Raw genomic sequence first — 19,423 nt, forward strand, 5'->3', positions numbered from 1 at the left:
GCCCACATGGGGCCAGAGAGTGATCCCCTGGGCCTATAGTTTCTGCAGTGGGAAAAAGAGAGCCCAAGGCAGACATTCGGCTTCCCCAACTTTCCCAGCTTTCCAGGGTGCTTTCCAGGAGATCCATGTCTGTCTTGCCTCATAGGGAAGAAATGGGAGGGCTAGACCACTGGAGTCAGTTAGGAACAAAGAAGGGGGTGGGGCTCACAGCAACCAGTATGCAAATCATGACAATGAGACCACATCCCTGCCAGTGGCCTCACCCAACCAGAGAGCCCAACCACCAGCTCTGCCCATCTGCGGCATGTCTATCCAACAAGCACGGTCAACATTCTGCCTGGCTTGGGTCCTGTGCCAGTGGTCCAGTCTGACCTCAGCTGAGCACAGCCTATGGCCTCACCTAATCGTATAGCTGAAACTCCAACTCCACAGGACCAACCAGGCAGCCCGGCCACAGAACCCGTCCAACCTTGGAGCAGGGCCAGCAGCCCCACCCAAGCAAAAAATTCAGCCAATGCCCCCATTCAACAGCAAAACATAACATACAACCCCACCTGATTGCAGAATGCAGCCTATAGTCCTACCCATCTATGGTGCATACCCTGTAGCCTCACCGGACCGGGGAAATTCCAGAGTGCAGCCTGCAGCCCTCCCCAGTCACAGAGCAGCCTGGCCTAAACATGGAGCCCAGCCAGCAGCCCTCCCCAGTCACAGAGCAGCCTGGCCTAAACATGGAGCCCAGCCAGCTGCCCCTCCTAACCTCGGAGCCCAACCAACAGACCTGCATTGGCCTCAGACCCCAGAGAACAAGCCCCACCTAACCTCAGAGTATGGGCAGCTACCAAGTTCAACCAGAGATTCCAGCAGCAAGCCCTGCTTGCCCACAGATACTACCAGCTGACCCATCCAGAACCCCAGGTTAGGCTGACTGGTGAAGGTCTTTCCTCACAGAAATGAATTGGTAAAGACTAAAAGAGGTGACTACTTCCTCAAATGCACAGAAACCAACACAAGGACAAAAAGATCACTAAGAATCAAGAAGGCCAGGTGTAGTGGCTCACGCCTATAATCCCAGCACTTCAGGAGGCTGAGGCAGGTGGATCACCTGAGGTCACGAGTTCAAGACCAGCCTGGCCAACATGGTGAAACCCCATCTCTACTAAAACTACAAAAATTAGCCAGACATGGTAGCACATGCTTGTAACCCCAGCTACTGGGGAGGCTGAGGCAGGACAATCGCTTGAACCCAGGAGGCAGAGGCTACAGTGAGCATCTAGAGTGCACTCCAGCCTAGATGACAGAGCAAAAATCTGTCTCAAAAGAAAAAAAAAGAACCAAGGAAACATGATACCACAAAAGAAAACTAATAAAATGCCAAAAAACAACCCTAAAGAAATGGAGATCTATAGAACTGACTGACAAAGAATTCAGAATAATCCTCTTGGCCAGGTGCAGTGGCTCTCACTTGTAATCCCAGCACTTTGGGAGGCCAAGGCGGGCAGACTGCTTGAGCCCCAGCAGTTCGAGACCAGCACAACATAGTGAAACCCATCTCTATAAAAGAAAAAAAAAAGTTAATAAAAATTTTTACAAAATAATAAATAAATAAATAATCCTATTAAAGAAGGTCCGTGAACTATAATAAAACACAAAAAACTGGCCGGGCATGGTGGCTCACATCTATAATTCCAGCACTTTGGGAGGCCAAGGCAAGCGAATCACAAGGTCAAGAGTTCAACACCAGCCTGGCCAACATAGTGAAACCCCGTCTCTACTAAAAATACAAAAATTAGCCGGGTGTGGTGGCACACGCCTGTAGTCTCAGCTATTCGGGAGGCTGAGGCGGGAGAATCACTTGAACCCAGGAGGTGGAGGTTGCAGTGAGCCAAGATTGTGTCACTACACTCCAGCCTGGGTTACAGAGTAAGACTCCGTCTCAATTAAAAAAAACACACACAAACACACACACACAAATAACAATATTAGAAAGACAACACATGAACAAAATGAAAACAATGAAACAAATAATAAAAAGCAAATCTTAGAGCGGGAGAATATAATGACTGAACCAAATAATTCAATAGAGAATTTCAACAGCAGACTCAATCAAGCTGAAGAATCAGTGAAGCTGGGCATGGTGGCTCACACTTGTAATCCCAGTGCTTTGGGAGGCTCAGACAGGAGGATCACTTGAGGCCAAAAGTTCAGGATCAGCCAGGGCAACATAGTGAGACCCTGTCTATATTAAAAAAATTATTTAGGGCGGGCACCACGGCTGTAATCCCAGCACTTTGGGAGGCCGAGTAGGGCAGATCACCTGAGGTCAGGAGTTCGAGACCAGCCTGGTCAACACAGCGAAACCCCATCTCTACTAAAAATACAAAAAATTAGCCAGGCGTGGTGATGCACACCTGTAATCCCAGCTACTCGGGAGGCTGAGGCAGGAGAATCGCTTGAACCCAGGAGGCGGAGGTTACAGTGAGCCGAGATCGCACCATTGCACTCCAGCCTGGGCAATAAGAGTGAAATTCCGTCTCCAAAAAAAAAAAATTGTTTTTAATTAGCGAAGTTTAGTGGCACACACCTGTGGTCCCAGCTACTCAAGAGGCTGAGGTAGGAGGATAAACTTCAGCCCGAAAGGTCGAGGCTGCAGTGAGCCATGACCACACCACTGCACTCCAGCCTAGGAGTCAGAGCAAAACGTGGTCTCAAATAAATAAATAAATAAATAGCAAGCCAGTAGCTTTTTATAGAAACTTGGCAAGCTAATTTTAAAAATCATATGGAGCCAGACATGGTAGCATGTTTGTGTAGTTGTAGCTACTCAGGAGACTGAGGTAGGAGGATCACTTGAGCCCAAAAGTTGGAGGCCAGCCTAGGCAACATAGTGAGACTCTGTCTCAAAAAAAAAAAAAAAACACCAAAAAATTTGCATAGAAATCCAAAGGACTGGCCGGGCGTGGTGGCTCATGCCTGTAATCCCAGCACTTTGGGAGGCTGAGGCAGGCAGATCACCTGAGGTCAGGAGTTCAAGACCAGCTTGACCAACATGGAGAAACCCCATCTCTACTAAAAATACAAAATTAGCCGGGCGTAGTGGCACATGTCTGTGATCCCAGCTACTAGGGAGGCTGAGGCAGGAGAATCGCTTGAACCTGGGAGGCGGAGGTTGCGGTGAGCCGAGATCGCGCCATTGCACTCCAGCCTGGGCAACAAGAGTGAAACTCCGTCTCAGAAAAAAAAAAAAAGAAAAATCCAAAGGACCTACAGTCGTAACAACTTTGGGAAACTTTCTTTTCTGGTTTCAAAATTTATTATAAAGCTACAATTATCAAGATAGTGTGATACTGGCATAAAGATAGACAAACAGATCAATAGAACAGAACAGGTCCAAATATAGACATGGACAAAATATTTTAGAAAGGGTAATCTTTTCAACAAAAAGTGCTAAAATAGATATCTATGTGGAACAAAAAAAATCTTCCATCCATATGACATCATACATAATTAATTCAAAACGAATCATAGACAAAAAAGTCAAACCTGAAAGTACAGAACTTCAAGAAGAGAACATCTTTCGGACCTTAGATTAAGCAAAAATTCTTAGATATAACACCAAAAGCACAAACCATAAAGGAAAAACTAAAGGGGACTTCAACGAAATCAAAAACTTCTTATAAGACACTGTTAGAGGAAAAAAAAAAAACTTACCTGAATGTATGAAATACATTTAAAAATATCTCTGTTCTCAAAAGACAAAAGAAAAAAATCTGTGTATGTATAAGCACAGAAAAAAAGATTAAAAAAATATACAGGGATGAATAAAGTCAGTTTGAGTAAGAATTGTCAGGGGTCAAGTCTCAGTTCTGCAACTTACTAGGTTACGTATCCTTTGTACAAGTTAACATTTGAGTTTTAATCAATCAAATGGGAATAACAGGCTGGTCCAATGGTAGTGGCTCATCAGAACTTATTCACAGCAGTGTTACTAAAGTTGGTATACAACCCCCCACTGCTAAATTTGACTGGCTGAAAAAAGAAAAATAAAATAGAGATAATAATAACTACCTCATAAAGTTATTGTAAGGATCAAATGAGATAATGCATACAAAGTGCTTAGAACAATCTGAACACATGGCATAATGTTTTCAATAAATGTGAGCTCCACAAATATTTTATACAAATATTCTAATAGTGGATATTTCCAATGGTGGCTTAAAGAAAATTTTTATTGGCCGGGCGCGGTGGCTCACGCCTATAATCCCAGCACTTTGGGAGGCCGAGGTGGGAGGATCACGAGGTCGGGAGATCGAGACCATCCTAGCTAAAACGGTGAAACCCCATCTCTACTAAAAATACAAAAAATTAGCCTGGCGTGGTGGCAGGTGCCTGTGGTCCCAGCTGCTGAGGAGGCTGAGGCAGGAGAATGGCGTGAACCTGGGAGGCGGAGTTTGCAGTGAGCCGAGATTGTGCCACTGCACTCCAGCCTGGGAGACAGAGCAAGACTCCGTCTCAAAAACAAAAAAAAAAAGAGAGAATTTTTCTTCTTATACATCTCTGTATTCTAACTTTTCAAAACAGCTATTACACATTCTTAGCAATATAATTTTTAGCCCTCAAAATGAATACAAAATGAAACAAATAAACCTAACTGTACAGAAAATTAGTAAAATGACCAGAGAATATAATTATTTGAAGTTACTTTAGAACTCAGTATTCTGATTGTATACATCAGTAAAATATATTTGTAGTGTTATGAGATATATTGGTTTTCATCCACTGTTCCTGGTTCATAATTCCCACAGCCCTAGTTACAGTCTTCTGATACAATATTGGGTGTGTTAGGTCTCAGGGGCAGGTCTCAGGAAACAAAATCTCTTCCTCTGCCCTACTTTCACCTGCCCCAAGAAAGGACTATAATCTTTCCCCACCTTTCTGATTGTGGGTCTTAACACCCTCCCCAGAGAGGGGACTGCCCTATACCCTGAGAGAAGGCATGCTGACATCATGAAGCTTCCACAAAAGCCCAAGAGGACTGGGTTCAGAGAGCTTCTGGATAGCTGAACACCTGGAGGTTCCTGGATGGTGGTGCCCCAAGAAGGGTATAGAAGCTCCACACCTCTTCCCCCATACCTTGCTCTATGCATCCCTTCATCTATATCCTTTGTAAGATCCTTTAGAATAAACCAATAAATTTCAGTGTTTCCCTGAGTTCTGTGAGATGCTCCAGCAAATTAACCAAACCCAAAGAGGGGATCGTGGGAACACCGACATGAAGACAGTGGGTCATAAGATCCAGGGCCCCAGACATGCAACTGGTGTCCAGGGGTGCGCAGGCAGTCTTAAAGACTGAGCCCCCAACCTGAATTGAATTGGAGAACACCCAGCTGGTGTCCACTGCTTGGTGCAGAGGTGAAAAACCCCCACACTTTTGGTCACAGATGTGTTCTATTTTGATGTTTGTTGTGGTGGTGTGAGAGTAGAGGAAGAACGTGGTTTGAGAGCTTCCCCTACACAATATTTTTATTATTTTTATTTTTTTGAGACAGTCTCACTCTGTCACCCAGGCTGGAGCGCAGTGGCGTGATCTCAGCTCACTGCAACCTCCACCTCCTGGGTTCAAGCGATCCTCCTGCCCCCCTGAGTAACTGGGATTCTAGGTGCATACCACCACGCCTGGCTAATTTTTTGTATTTTTAGTAGAGAGATGGGGTTTCGCCGTACTGGCCAGGCTGTTCTCAAACTCCTGACCTCAAGTGATCTGCCTGCCTCGCCTCCCAAAGTTCTGGGAATTACAGACGTGGGCCACTGCGCCTGGCCCTCCCTTACACAGTATTTTAAGAACATAATAGCAAAGATTTTAGATTGTACTTATCAGCTATAATAGCAGTATTACTATTTTAAAACCCTTTTTATATGAGTCCAATACACAAAATAAGTAATTATAGTTATAAAGAACTAATATTTTTATATAAAAGAGGAAAGGCAAAATATTTAAAGTCCTATAATTCTAAAATCTAAATTATAAATATATTTCTTTGCAGGGGCTAAAAGTTAAGCAAATAATAAATATCATTATGAACTTGTGATTTTAAAAAAATACATTAGCCAGGCTTGGTGGCTCATGCCTACAATCCCAGCACTTTGGGACGCCAAGGTGGGAGGTATGCTCGAGTCCAGGAATTTGAGACCAAACTGGGCAACATAGCAAGACCCCCATCTCTAAAGAAAATTGAAAAATAAAAAAAGAGTTCAAAGCTGAGAGAGGTTGGTTTTTAAATTGGTAAGATGAACTAGAACTTTAGATCTTTTTTTTTTTTTTTTTGAGATGGAGTCTCATTCCATCACCCAGGCTTGAGTGCAGTGGCGTGACCTCGGCTCACTGCAACCTCCACCTCCCGAGTTCAAGCGATTCTCCTGTCTCAGCCTCCTGAGTAGCTGGGATCACAGGCGTGCGCCACCAGACCTGGCTAATTTTTGTATTTTTAGTAGAGACGGGGTTTCACCATGTTGGTCAGGCTGGTCTCACACTCCTGATCTCATGATCCACCCGCCTCAGCCTCCCAAAGTGCTGGGATTACAGGTGTGAGCCACCGCGACTGGCCTGAACTTTAGATCTTTCATCTCACTGTCCACAGTTCTGCCATCACAATACAAGCTCTCATAGCAAAAGACACTATTTAAAAAGTGTATACAGGCTGGGGACCGTGGCTCATGCCTGTAATCCCAGCACTTCAGGAGGCCATGGTGGGAGGATCACTTGAGGTCAGGAATTAGAGACTAACCTGGGCAACACAGCAAAACCCCATCACTAAAAAAAAAATTTAATTAAAAAAATTAAAATTAAAAAAAAAATCCAAGGCTGAGAGAGGTTGGTTTTTAAACAGGAAAGCTGAACTAGGACTTTTTTTGTTCACAAATCCACTTTTACTTTTCATTAGTTTAAATCCTTGAGGGGTACAACATCACGCGAATTCTGTGTCCAATGGCCTTAGCAGGAAGATTCCTTTGGAATTTGGCATGTCTGTTTCCATGGGCGCAAATTACCTTTCCACAGATTACTCTGGTTTTGTTTGGTTTGCCACCAGGAGTCACTGTGTTGTTCTTTGCTTTGTATACATAAGCACAAATCTCTTGCCCAAACAGAATTCAGTTTCATCTCAGGCATAAACACCTTCGATTTAAAAACAGCTGTGTGCTCTCTTTGATTCTGGAGACCCCACTTATAGCCAAAAAAAATGGCCTTGGACCACAGCCTTCCAGACATATTTGCCTTTTAGAAGTCCTATTCCCAGCAGGCCTCTAAAAGCTTCAAGATGGTGGAAAAAGTGAACTACAACTTTCGATCTTTCAACTCACTGTCCAGAGTTCTGCCATTACAATATAATCTCTCATGGCTAAAGACACTATTTTAAAGTTTACACAGGCCAGGCACAGTGGATCACACCCACAATCCTGGTGCTTTAGGAGGCCAAGGTGGGAAGACTGCTTGAGGCCAGAAGTTTCAGACCAGGGAACATAGCAAGACCCCATCTCTACAAATAAATAAACACAAATTCTCAAGCCCACACCGAGCTACTGACTCAGAATCTACATTTTAATAATACATCCAAGTTGTCCATACACACACTAAAACTTTGAGAATCACTGATCTAGAACAGTGCTGTCCAACAGAACTTTCTAAACTGATGGAAATGTTTTATATCTCCACCGTCAATGTTGGAGACATATCAGACAGGACAGACACAGAATGTCTCAAATTAGAACTGCACCTAAACATAACTTCTTATACTACTAAATGAAATAAATCTCCATTACTCTAATATATATGCTCTTCCACTAAATATAATGCCAGTAATATATCCAGAGCAGGCTGGGCACTGTGACTCACACCTGTAATCCCGACATTTTGGGAGGCCGAGGCAGGTGGATCACTTGAACTTAGGAGTTTGAGACCAGCCTGTGCAACATGATGAAACCCTATCTCTACAAAAAAATACAAAAAAAAAATACAAAAAAAAAAAAAAAAGAGCCAGGCATGGTGGCATGAGCCTGCAGTCCCAGCTACTCGGGAGGCTGAGGTAGGAGAATCACCTGAACCCAGGAAGTCAAGGCTGCAGCAGTGAGCTGTGACTGCATCACTGCACTCCAGCCTGGGCAACAGAGCGAGACCCTGTCTCCAAAAAAAAGAAAAGGAAAAAAGATTCCCTATTAAATTACAAGAACTGCCAGGCATGGATGGTGGCTCAAGTCTCTAATCCCAGCACTTTGGGAAGCTGAGGAAGGTGGATCCCCTGAGATCAGGAGTTCAAGACGAGCCTGGCCAACATGGTGAAACCCCATCTCCACTAAAAATACAAAAATTTAGCCAGGCATGGTGGCGAGGGCCTACTGTAATCCCAGCTACTCAGGAGGCTGAGGCAGGAGAATCGCTTGGACCCAGGAGGCAGAGGTTGCAGTGAGCCAAGACCGCACCACTGTACTCCAGTCTGGGTGAGAGAGTGGGACTCTGCCCCAAAAAATAAATAAATAAATAAATTACAAGAACTAGCTAATATTTCTTCTTCAAGAAAACGGATAGGACAGGACATAAACAATTAAAGACCTTCCATGATTTTTAAGATTTTATTAACATTAAATTTTTTTAACTTTTAAGTTCAAGGGTACATGTGAATGTTTGTTACATAGGTAAACTTGTGTCATGGGGGTTGTTGTACAGATTATTTCATCACCCAGGTATTAAGCCTGGTACCCATTAGTTATTTTTCCTGATCCTCTCCCTCCTATTTTTGCTAAAGTATTTTCAGAAAACAAAAGTTGTTAAGTTTGTTTCCTTTGGCTAGAATATCTCGGAAATATAGTAAACCTTTGATGAAAGAATTAAATATGTCTGGCCAGGAGCAGTGGCTCACACCTGTAATCCCAGCACTTTGGGAGGCTGAGGCGGGTAGATCACCTGAGGTCGGGAGTTCAAGTCTAGCCAGACCAACACAGAGAAACACCGTCTCTACTAAAAATACAAAATTAGCCGAGCATGGTGGAGCATGCCCGTAATCCCAGCTACTCGGGAGACTGAGGCAGGAGAACTGCTTGAACCCAGGAGGCGGAGGTTGCAATAAGCCCAAAATTGTACCATTGCACTCCAGCCTGGGCAACAAGAGCAAAACTCCATCTCAAAAAATAATAATAATAATAATTAAGTATTTCCAAATTTGAAAGTTCACAAACTACCCCTAAAGTCTGCTCCAGCAGTGATTTTTAATTTGGCTGACTATTTGACCTTGAATTCCACCCATGCAGCCAGATCACTTCTCTCATGAGGTATGCTATAAGACATAATGATCAGCCGGGTGCGGTGGCTCATGCCTGTAATCCCAGCACTTTGGGAGGATGAGGCAGGTGGATCACTTGAGTTCAGGAGTTTGAGACCAGCCTAGCCAACATGGTGAAACCCCGTTTCTACTAAAAATATAAAAATTAGCCAGGCATGGTGGCACGTGCCTGTAATCCCAGCTACTCGGGAGGCTGAGGTGAAAGAATCACTTGAACCCTGGAGGAGGAGGTTGCAATGAGTCAAGATCGCACCACTGCACTCCAAGCTAGGTGACACAGCAAGACTCTGTCTTTAAAAAAAAAAAAAAAGATATAACGATCTACTAGAAGAAAGAAATGGGGAAGTTACTGCCCATATCCTTCCCCACGAAACTACTGAAGGAAATGTTAACACTCCCAAACTATAGAAAGATTTTAGGATTAGGAAGATTCCATTCTTACCAATAAGGATGCAAACCCCACCTGGGACCAAGACCATGATGATGAGATGAAGCAAAAGACAGGCAAAGCCAGCCTAATCTTTTTTATTTTTTATTTTTTGGAGATGGAGTTTCACTCTTGTCGGCCAGGCTGGAGTACAATGGTACAATCTCGGCTCACCGAAACCTCTGCCTCCCGTCTTCAAGCAATTCTCCTGCCTCAGCTTCCTGAGTAGCTGGGATTACAGGAATCCACCACCATGCCCAGCTAATTTTTCTATTTTTAGTAGAGACAGGGTTTCACCATGTTGGCCAGGCTGGTCTCGAACTCCTGACCTCAGGTGATCCACACGCCTCAGCCTCCCAAAGTGCTGGGATTACAGGCGTGAGCCACCGCACCCGGCCCAAGACAGCCTAATCTTGAGTTTCCAATAGGTTACTAAAGGAGGTTGGAATAGGCCAGTGGTAGTAACAAACAACAGAAAAAGGCAGGGAGTTAAAGGTAGCTGAAAGCGCCAGGCATGGTGGCTCACGTCTGTAATCCCAGCACTTGGGGAGGCCAAAGCAGGTGAATTACTTGAGGCCAGGCATTTAAGACCAACCTGGGTACCAGGGCAAGATCCCATCTCTTTTAAAAAAAAAAAAAAAAAAAAAAAAAAAGCTGAAGACTAAGTTTAGCATTCAAATCGCTTAACTTTGTTGCTCGCTTCTATTTACCCATCAAATCTGCTGGTAACTAAAAATTTCCCGTTACACTTTTCTGTATTTCATGAAGGACACTATAAACTATGGTAGTTACATTAAGTAAGGATTCCCAATGATCTAAGAGTATGCCTTTCATAAATGTCAAAGGTATACTATTTGTATAAATAAACAGTATTTGTGTTGTATTTTTAATCTGATGGTTGTTTTATACTTTTTTTTTTTAGTGAACCCAAATTACTCAGATGTTTTATATTTCAGTGTGATCCTTGCCCAGATCAAATACTCGACTCCTTAGAAGAATAATTCCTAAAGTCAAAGTAATCACTAGTCTTCTCATTGAAAAAAAGAAAAAATGTTTTTTAGCAGCTTTAATACACAACATAGAAAAATCAATGCCACCAAGATATATATATGTATTTATACATATACCTTAAGTCATAAGGGTTTAATGGTAGCTAGGAGACACACAAGTCCAAGGAACTGGACAGTTTTTTTTTTTAAAAAAGAAAGCAAAAAACATACTTCTAAGATACTTCCATATCAACTCTTCCACAATCTACAATTATTCTTGATAAGATAGGAGACACACAAGTCCAAGGAACTGGACAGAGTTTAAAAAAAAAGAAAAGCAAAATACGTTCCTCTAAGATGTTTCCATATCAGCTCTTCCACAATCCACAACTATTCCTGATAAAGCCCAACACTGTAAAAACTAGACATCAAAAAAAATTTGAATATATTTTAGTGAAAGTGCTAACAGCTTAGACTGAGTGACACACTATCAATTGTATATAATACTGTCCACACAACAAAGGTCTCATTGTCAAATCACATTAACATTTAATAAGATGCACATCTCATTCACAAATCTGTTGGTGTCTCAGTTTTGGACAATGTATGAAACCCACATGTAAGGCACAATCCAACCTCCTTTTAAAACCCTGTGGCCCTATAACTCCAAGATAATAAGAAAGCAACTTCTAAGAAGTCTGCCTTTGTAATCCAGCAGATACTGGAACTAAATGTCAGATGAGATATACCACATTATAGATAGGTATACTACTGTATTTATTAAAACAGCATGCCTGGCAGCTAAGGATTTCCCAAATTTGATACAACGAGCACAAACCAGCCGGGCGCAGTGGCTCACGCCTGTAATCCCAGCACTTTGGGAGGCCCAGGCGGGTGGATCACCTGAGGTCAGGAGTTCAAGACCAGCCTGACCAATATGATGAAACCCTGTCTCTACTAAAAATATAGAAATTAGCTGGGCGTGGTGGCAGGCACCTATAATCCCAGCCACACGGGAAGCTGAGACAGGAGAATTGCTTGAACCCAGGAGGCGGAGGCTGCAGTGAGCCAAGATCACGCCATTGCACTCCCGCATGGGCAACAAGAGCGAAACTCCGCCTCAAAAAAAAAAAAAAAAAAACAACAACAAAAACACAAACCATGAAAGACTGAAAAATTCAGTTCATTACAATTAGGAGCTTTTCTCACCAGAAGACTATGAAAAGATGAAAAGACAAGTCACAAATTGGGAAAGGAAATTTGCAACCTATAAATTAACAAATAATTAGTATCCAGAATATATAAAGAACTCTTAAAAATGAATCAGAAAAAAAGACCAAAAAAAATAGGCAATGAAATTGAATATACACTTCGCAGAAGCACAAATGACCAATGAATATACATGAAAAGATGCCCAGCTTCAGGAAATGCTGATAAAAAACACTATAGATACAATTTCAAACCCACCAGATTAGAAAAAAAAAAATTAATTTAAAATCTGACAATATCAAGTGTTGGGGACGAAGTGAAGCAGCCAAAACACACACTGCTGGCTCTTGACTCAGTAACCACAAGATTAACAATTACCATGAGCCAATTCAGTGACTCAAACACTGGAAGTGTTTGGTAAGCATTAAGCAACTGATAATGACCAATCAAGCATTCTGAGAACACATGAGGATTACTGCCAAATACAAATTTTGGCCCTTAATGAACCAGATCCAATCTGACTCAGCAATATAAAAAAGAAGCTTTCAGCCATTTATCCAGTTTATCCAGTTTATTTTGTGAAGTACAAAATAATCAGGTATTCATTTCCTCCTAGAATTCTGATAACATAATGTGACTAAAATCTTAACGAACTATTTATCATTCCAGTTACACTATTATTTCAATGAGAACAAGCAGTTCACAATGGTATTACTTTAAAACTAGTGCTTATACCTTATAGGAATTGGAATGGTCCTGTGACCGCCTAAGAGGGGCAAAATGGCATAAAAGAATGCAGCATAGGCATTGAGATTGGACAGATTTCAGCTCAAATTCACTCTACCTAGCTGTAACCTTAGTTAAGTTACACAACCTCTGTGATCCTGTTTCCTCAATACATAAAAAGCACGCATAACACAACCTACCTACCTAATTCAAGTGTGAGAACTGAGTGTGGTTTTTTTTTTTTTCTTTTTTTGAGACAGAGACTCGTTCTGTCGGCCAGGCTGGAGTGCAGTGGCATGATCTAGGCTCACTGCAACCACCGCCTCCCAGGTTCAAGTGATTCTCCTGCCTCAGCCTCCCGAGTAGCTGGGAATACAGGCACCTGCCACCACGCCCAGCTAATTTTTGTCTTTTTAGTAGAGACGGGGTTTCACCGTGTTGGCCAGACTGGTCTTGAAATCCTGACCTCAGGTGATCCACCCACGTGGGCCTCCCAAAGTGCCAGGATCACAGGCATGACCCACAGCGCCCGCCTGAGATTATTTCTTTTGAGGTAGGATCTTGCTCTGTTGCCCAGGCTGGAGTACAGGGGCATGATCTCAGCTCACTGCAGCCTCGACTTCCTGAGCTTAGGTGATCCTCCTACCTCAGCCTCCTGTGTACCTGGGACTACAGGCATGAAGCACCAATCCCAGCTAATCTTTCTGTAATTTTTGTAGAGACGGGTCTCATTGTGTTGTCCAGGCTGGTCTTGAACTTCTGGGCTCAAGCAATCTGCCCGCCTGGGATTCCCAAAGTGCTGGGACTACAGGCGTGAGCCACTGTGCCTGGCCAAGAACTGAGATTATGTAAAGTGTTTTAACAGGACCGAGTGCAGTGGCTCACGCCTGTAATCCCAGCACTTTGGGAGGCCGAGGGGGGCGGATCACAAGGTCAAGAGATCGAGACCATCCAGACCAACATGGTGAAACCCTGTCTCTACTAAAAATACAAAAATTAGCCGGATGTGGTGGCGCGCCATCTGTAGTCCCAGCTACTCGGGAGACTGAGGCAGGAGAATCTCTTGAACCTGGGAGGTGGAGGTTGCAGTGAGCCGAGATTGTGCCACTGCACTCCAGCCTGGCAACAGAGCGAGACTTTTTTTTTTTTTTTTTTTTTGAGACAGAGTCTCGCTGTGTTGCCCAGGCTAGAGTGCAGTGGCACCATCTTAGCTCACTGCAAGCTCCGCCTCCCGGGTTCATGCCATTCTTCTGCCTCAGCCTCCCGAGTAGCTGGGACTACAGGCGCCTGCCACCAGGCCCGGCTAATTTTTTGTATTTTTAGTAGAGATGGGGTTTCACTGTGTTAGCCAGAATGGTCTCGATCTCCTGACCTGGTGATCTGCCCGCCTCGGCCTCCCAAAGTGCTGGGATTACAGACTTGAGCCACCGCGCCCCGGCCCAGAGTGAGACTATCTAAAAAAAAAAAGGAAAGAAAGTGTTTAACAATCCTGGCTCATTAGTATATACCCAGTGTTAGCACCCTTTCCTTTGTGAATCTTGCTACTTTCACCTAAAATTTCTAAAACCTGAAATTATAACTCTTGATTCATAGGAAGATATTACTGTTACCTTCAAGTTATTTTCTAATGTTACAGGACACTGTATGTTACAGGTTGGAAGAGCACTACTCTGCTTGCTTCTTTTTTCTAATTGAACATACTTTTCCTATAAGAAATTCTGGGCCGGGAGCGGTATCTCACACCTGTAATCCCAGCACTTTGGGAGGCCGAAGCGGATGGATCACCTGAGTTGAAGAGTTCGAGACCAGCCTGACCAACATGGAGAAACCCCGTCTCTACTAAAAACACAAAATTAGCCGGGCATGGTGGCACATGCCTGTAATTCCAGCTTCTCGGGAGGCTGGGGCAGGAGAATCACTTGAACCTGGGAGGCGGCAGTTGTGGTGAGCTGAGATGGCACCATTGCACTCCAGCCTGGGCAACAAGAGCGAAGCTCTGTTTCAAAAAAAAAAAAAACAAAAACAAAAAAAAAAGAAATTCTGAAAAATCCTATTACTTCCTTAGAAATCTGGAAAAGAGGATAGATTTTCATTTGTTTTGGTATAGAAGCAGGGATTCCCATTCTGTGTGGGAAACTAAACCCAGGTGATTTCTAAGCTTCTTTTCAGCTAGAGTTTTTTTTTTCTTTTTTTTTAATTGTTAGAAAAAAGGTTTATTTAATGTTTTTTTTTTTTTTTGAGACGGAGTCTCGCTCTGTCGCCCAGGCTGGAGTGCAGTGGCACCATCTCAGCTCACTGCAAGCTCTGCCTCCGGAGTGGCTGGGTTCACGCCATTCTCCTGCCTCAGCCTCCCAAGTAGCTGGGACTACAGGCACACACCACCATGCCCGGCTAATTTTTTTGTATTTTTTAGTACAGACGGGATATCACCGTGTTAGCCAGAATGGTCTCAATCTCCTGACCTCATGATCCGCCCGCCTCGGCCTCCCAAAGTGCTGGGATTACAGGCGTGAGCCACTGCGCCCGGCCTATTTAATGTTTTAAGGCACTCTGTATTACCTTTTTGCATTTCTTGAGAAAGACTGTCTAAAGAAAACCACCTGATAAATGAGGAATAAATATTTTTAATGAGTCTGTAGGAAAAAAGATTACTCTTAAAATGATCTACATTTGAAAAATCTCAATACATTCAATAACATAATTAAAGAACAGGGGCCAGGCACAGTGGCTGACGCCTGTAATCCCAGCACTTTGGAAGGCCGAGACAGGCGGATCACGAGGTCAGGAGATCGAGACCATCCTGGCTAACACGGTAAAACCCCATCTCTACCAAAACTACAAAAAATTAGCCAGGAGATCGAGACCATCCTGGCTAACATGGTGAAACTCCATCCCTACTAAAACTACAAAAATTAGCCAGGCATGGTGGCGGGCGCCTGTAGTCCCAACTACTCGGGAGGCTGAGGCAGGAGAATGGCGTGAACCTGGGAGGCGGAGCTTGCAGTGAGCAGAGATCGAGCCACTGCACCCCAGCCTGGGCGACTGAGCGAAAAGAAAGAAAGACAGAAAGAGAGAGAGAAAGAGACAGAAAGAAAGAAAGGAGAGAGAGAAAAGAAAAGAGAGAAAGAAAGAAAGAAAAGAGAGAGAGAAAGAAAGAAAGAAAGGAAGGAACGAAGGAAGGAAGGAAGGAAAGAAAGGAAGAAAGAAAAGAACGAACGAACAGGAAAAGCTTGTAATATTGGCATTTACACTCAAGGCTAATGATATTTCAACTATAACGCTGAAAATAATAAGAATTTTAGTCACTGAATTAAACATCAGGGATCCAGCTGGGCGCCGTGGCTCACGTCTGTAATCCCAGCACTTTGGGGGGCTGAGGCGGGTAGGTCATTTGAGGTCAGGAGTTCAAGACCAGCCTCGCCAACGTTGTGAAACCCCGTCGCTACTAAAACTATAAAAATTAGCCGGGCGTGGTGGTGGGTGCCTGTAATCCCAGCTACTTGGGAGGCTGAGGCAGGAGAATCGCTTGAACCTGGGAAATGGAGGTTGCAGTGAGCTGAGATCACACCACAGCACTCCAGCCTGGGCAACAGTGCAAGACTCAGTCTCAAAAAATAAATAAATAAATAAACGTCAGGGATCCTTAAATATCATAGTTAAAAGATACACAAGATAATGTGACATTTGCCAGTCAAAAATACGTGCACTAGCAGCTCATGCCTCCCAGCAGTTTGGGAGGCTGTGGTGGGAGGATCACTTGAGCTCAGGAGTTCAGAATCAGACTGGGCAACATAAGAAGACCCCTTCTCTACAAAAAAAAAAAAAAAAATTAAAAAATGCACTAACAATCATTGATGAGACTCGTCTACACATCTATTATTATCTTTTCAGAATACTGTTACTGTCTTCTTCAAAATCAAAATGAAAAAATATTTCAGAAGAATACACAGAAGAAATGCCATGATTAGGAAATCAGTCTTAAATACTAAACGAAAGAGAAACTGAAGAAGTTTTTATATTTATAGAGTTTAATTTTTTTCCTTTGCCTTCATTTAAAAAAAAAAAAAAAAAAAAAAAAAAAAGGCCTGGCGCAGTGGCTCACGCCTGTAATCCCAGCACTTTGGGAGGCCAAGGCGGGCGGATCACGAGGTCAGGAGATCTAGACCATCCTGCTAACACAGTGAAACCCCGTCTCTCCTAAAAATACAAAAAATTAGCCGGGCGTGGTGGCAGGCGCCCGTAGTCCCAGCTACTCAGGAGGCTGAGGCAGGAAAATGGCGTGAACCCGAGAGGCAGAGCTTGCAGTGAGCCGAGATCGCGCCACTGCACTCCAGCCTGGGAGACAGAGGGAGACTCCGTCTCAAAAAATAAAATAAAATACAAATAAAAATAAAAAAGGCGGGGCGCGGTGGCTCACGCCTGTAATCCCAGCACTCTGGGAGGCCAAGGCCGGAGGATTATTTGAGGTCAGAAGTTCGAGACCAGCCTGACCAACATGGTGAAACCCCGTCTCTACTAAAATACAAAAATTAGCCAGCCGTAGTGGCGGGTGTCTATAATCTCAGTTACTCGGGAGGCTGAGGCAGGACAGTCACTTGAACCCAGGAGGCGGAGGTTGCAGTGAGCCAAGATCGCGCCACTGCACTCCAGCCTGGGCAACAGACCGAGACTCCCTCTAGAAAAAAATAAAAAGAAACAACAAAAAAAGTTTTTTTCCAATGAGGTTCTAGCAGGTTAGTAAAGTTATCTGCTGTGCAATGACAGCGATGGTCACTCACTAAAGAAACATTAAGTTTCGCATTTCCGTAATTATAATGACTCTTATTATTGCAACACACAGTAGGTATTTAATAAACACAATGAATTAATAGAACAAACTAGAAACAAAAATTTCACTAATAAAATTTCACTTAGAGTAAGTTAATGCGGACAATGTAATTCTTTTAAGACTTGAGACATTTCACATTCTTTGCCATAATACGTAAACTTTTTTTTTTTTTTTGAGTCGGAGTCTCGCTCTGTTGCCGAGGCTGGAGTGCAATGCAGCGATCTAGGCTCACTGCAACCTCCGCCTCCCAGGTTCAAGCCATTCTCCTGCCTCGGCCACCCGAGTAGCTGGGATTACAGGCGCCTGCCACCACGCCCGGCTGGCTTTTTAGCAGAGAAGGGGTTTCATCATGTTGGTCAGGCTGGTCTTGAACTCCTGACCTCGTGATCCGCCCGCCTCGGCCTCCCAAAGTGCTGGGATTTCAGACGTGAGCCACAGCGCCCGGCCAATACGGAAACTTTTAGTTTAGGTTGGGACATTAACTAGAAAGAACTATGTATCACTAAAGACTAAGTATCTTGTTTTTCCCACCATCAAATCTGACAAAATTAAAAAGGAAAACATCCATCATATCTATTCAAATTCTCAAATGCTAATAACTGAAGAGACAAAGCACTAACGAGTAAAGTTAGAACAAAATATACGTAATACTTAACTAAATTACCAAATCTGGTTTCGCAACACTGCATGGTGACTAAAAGTATCAATTTTTCTTTCAGTTTAACATAAAACGTATTTTTATGCCCAACCATACTTTTAAGACGCTAGTCTGGAAACAATTACATTTGGCAACAAAAGTCAAAGATCACTGATATAGCTCAAATAAATGAACCTGACGTTCCACAAGAAAGACTGGGGCGGTTCCTAAGGCCCAGGTGGACTGTATAGGTAAGCCTCCACCCAAGAAACAAAAAAGGCGGATAAACATACCAGGAGAAGACCAGTCAAGGCCAAAGATATCCCCAAAGATCACTCACCTCTGGTCTAGTCTCCACCCTTTCTCCCCAATCTCATTGCCTCAGGGAGAACTAAATCTACACCGCACGTTCCCAGCTCACCCTCAACTCCCCACCACTCACCTTCTTTACTAAAATCTGGGTCCCCCTCCCTGACATCCTCTAGTTCCCACCGAGCTCTCAATCCAGCCCGATAGATGTCTACTATGCCCGTCTTCCAGTAGGGTATTAGTCTCCTTAATCCGAACTCATTTTACCGCATCCCATTTCCCCTCCGCCCCTTCAACTCCGGTCCCCTCACTCCGACCCTTCTCCCAGAATCCTCCCCGAATCGCGGATCTCCGGCCACTTTTCCCTCCCACCTCCTAGCTCCGGCGCCTTTCACCTCGCTCGGCCCCCCATACCGTTTCACAGTCTCCCAGTACCAGCCCCCTCCCCCAACTCCGCCCCTCTTCCCCCTCCCCCAGAGGGAGGCCCCCCTCACCTGAATGCCGCTGCTACCGCCGTCTCAGAAGCCGAAAGGTGCTGGCACCGGCCGGCCTCCCAGGCTCGGTCTCCGCTGAGCTCCCGACGGCCCCTAGGGAGAGTGAACGCCACCACCTCCAACTCTGCCTGCTCCGGGCCAGGCCGTCACCGTAGCCACCGCCAGTGCCGCAGCCGCCATGTTGAAGTCCTACTTCCCTCCTCCTTCCCTTCACTGCCCCACCCCTTTGGGCGTCTGACGTCATGGCGCCGCGCTCCACACGCCCGGACCAATGGGAGGAGCCGACGGTGACGTAACTAATCTCTCTTCTCTCGAGGAGCTACTCCGGCAACCTGGAGCATTGCAATTGGAATGAGTAAACCCTGCTGACCTAAGGGGGAAGGAGGAAAGGAGGGGGTCACTAAGAGTGTAAGACTTGGGTTTGGCGAGGCGGCCAAAGCGGGAAACCAAAGAGCCTTGAATCGCGAAGGTA

The 19,423-nt window shown here is 44.2% G+C and overlaps 1 protein-coding gene across 5 annotated transcripts in view; it reads right to left on the minus strand.

Moving 5' to 3' along the window:
* The window catches only part of UBAP1 (ubiquitin associated protein 1), a 76,529-nt gene extending 57,347 nt beyond the window's left edge, over positions 1 to 19,182 (minus strand). For 3 of the 5 annotated variants that reach the window (XM_024251978.3, XM_063713974.1, XM_063713973.1), the window contains exon 1: positions 18,952 to 19,181. The gene's annotated coding sequence lies outside the window, so the exon portion shown is untranslated. Of the gene's footprint in view, positions 1 to 18,590; positions 18,776 to 18,951 lie in introns of those variants that run through there. The other 2 variants (XM_063713975.1, XM_024251979.3) reach the window with 2 other exon arrangements.
* Positions 19,183 to 19,423: the final 241 nt, after the last annotated feature.

The sequence above is a fragment of the Pongo abelii genome, chromosome 13, assembly GCF_028885655.2.
Source record: "Pongo abelii isolate AG06213 chromosome 13, NHGRI_mPonAbe1-v2.0_pri, whole genome shotgun sequence".
In the NCBI taxonomy this organism is placed as follows: domain Eukaryota; kingdom Metazoa; phylum Chordata; class Mammalia; order Primates; family Hominidae; genus Pongo; species Pongo abelii.